Raw genomic sequence first — 2395 nt, 5'->3', positions numbered from 1 at the left:
CTCCAGACTGAACAGCCCCACGTCCCTCAGCCTTTCCTCAGCAGAGAGATGCTCCAGTCCCCCCATCATCTCCGTAGCCCTTTGCTGGACCCTCTCCAGCAGTTCCCTGTCCTTCTTGACCCGGGGAGCCCCGAACTGGACACAGCGCTCCAGATGTGGCCTCCCCAGGGCAGAGCAGAGGGGGAGGATGACCTCCCTCCACCTGCTGGCCACCCTCTGCTTGATGCAGTTCTCAAGTAATATATAAATAAAATATAGAAGCCGCGTGTTCTTCTGCATCAGCCCCTTTCTCAGTGTCACTGGGTCTATCGCCTGTCCTCACACGAGCCTGCAGCAGCTCGCTCGAACTTGCCAGCGTGAGGAACATGGTGCAATTGCACATCTCTCTGCCAGAGCTTGTCTCTGCTTTGGGGGGAGTGGGAAACTAAGGAAATTTACGGCATCTCAGGGATCGCTCGGTGCGAGCTGAAGTCCCAAATTTCAATTACACCCAATACAACTCATACAACGCTCAGCACAGCAATTGCCAGACGCATGGCACACCTCCACCCCTCTCAACAGCCGCCCAAATGCGAAATGCTTAATGCAAATACTGAGACCCCGAGATGGGATTCAAATGTGGATCTACTTGAGAAACTCCTGAAGAGAGGGTGGTGGTTTTTTTTAACACATGGTATCTTCAGGAATGAGGATCTGAAACACCTGGAAGTCTTTGGACAATGGAAACAGCCTCTAGAGCAGACACATGCACCTAAAGGGAAAGTCAGTCCGCTCAAAGCAAGTATTCCAAATTGACTCATTGGGGGGAGAAGATTAAAAATGGGGGTTTGGGGTTTTGTTTTTGTGTTTGTTTTTTTTTCTATGCTCTGAATTTTCTTTACACACCCTAAAAACAAAAGGCAAAGTGCAACTCGTTACATTTTGTATAAAATGAAAAAAAAAAATTTCCTGCCTGCTGAGATCTTACACTGGATGCTGCGCTTTCCTCTCCCGTGGGGTACGCGGCGTCAGAATCTGAGAGGCATGGTAGCAAAATCTGCTCTGCAAAGGAAATTGCTTTACTACAGGTGGCTTAAAATTATCTGGTTTCTATTTATGTTCATTAACTCAAATATCTGGGGAGAAGTAATATCGGATGAGACTTCAAATCCTTGCCTTCTCAAGCAAGGGTTTGGTTTCCAAAGCTGACAGCCCCCATCTCTGGGTTATCCACAGTCTCCCAGTAGAAAAAAAAAATGTAAGCCATATTTCTGAAAAGATAAAGAGGACTTTTTTTTCCCATCCTGTTTTTTAAGCATTGTGGAAAATATTTTTTTTTTAAATGACATTACAAACCTCTTCTCCCCATTCTGCTACACGCTGCAAGCAGGAACAGCAGCTTTTTGAGAAACATCCATAGAAATAATAGATCACAAAGGAACGACAGAACTGGAAATAACAGAAACGACGAAGAAGAAGATTTTATAAGGAACAAAAAAAGACTCAAAAGTTTTCTACTTACCTGATTTCCCAGCCGAGTTGCCGTCGTTCCCCAGCCCCCCCCTCCCTCCCAGTTCTAAGGTCTGCATCTTAACCAGCTAAAAGCTATTAAATAGTCAGAGAATTAGCTTTGGACCCATGTGTATATTAGAACATCTGAAGGGAAATTAGGCAAATAACCCCTTTTTATTCAGAAGCCTAACTCAATTTTAATATTAGAAGAGTACTACTTACTTCCAGTCCCACCAGTTTTCCCAGAATCTCCACCCCACTGAACTTGCTCGGCAAGATATTGACTGACACCACCTTTCCCCAATGAAATGCAAGTTAAGAGTCACTCGATCGTCAGCATTCTTCAGCAGTCTGTTCCTGAGAGTGTTTCACAGCCTGCTGAGGAGACCAGGAGCTGATTAATGCTTCCTTAGATATTACATATGCCAAATATACACTGGTAACCCCTTTTGGGGACACGAGGCCACAAAGCCACACCTGGAAAACTCTTAATGTTCGACACAGATTGCTCAATCACTCTGTTCCTTCTTTTTGCTCCCACTTGAGTGCTATAGCTCATCACTCCTGTCATTCCAAAATCTTTTCTATCTAGTATCAGATGAATATCAGCGTCAGTGGAATAGTAAACTTTGTAGGTGATTCAAAATAATACTACTTTTGAAACCCAAGTACAGGCTGGGCAGCGAATGGCTAGAGAGCAGCCCTGAGAAGGACTTGGGGGTGTTGGTAGATCAGAAGCTCAACATGAGTCACCAATGCACCATCGCAGCCCAGAAGGCCAACAGCACCCTGGGCTGCATCAGAAGAAGTGTGGCCAGCAGGGCGAGGAGGGATTGTGCCCCTCTGCTGCGCTCTGCTCTGGGGAGCCCCCCCTGCAGTGCTGCCTCCAGCTCGGGGGGTCCCA

Source organism: Charadrius vociferus, unplaced genomic scaffold (genome assembly GCF_000708025.1).
Source record: "Charadrius vociferus isolate BGI_N301 unplaced genomic scaffold, ASM70802v2 scaffold249, whole genome shotgun sequence".
In the NCBI taxonomy this organism is placed as follows: Eukaryota; Metazoa; Chordata; class Aves; order Charadriiformes; family Charadriidae; genus Charadrius; species Charadrius vociferus.
Note: the sequence above shows the minus strand (reverse complement) of the source record.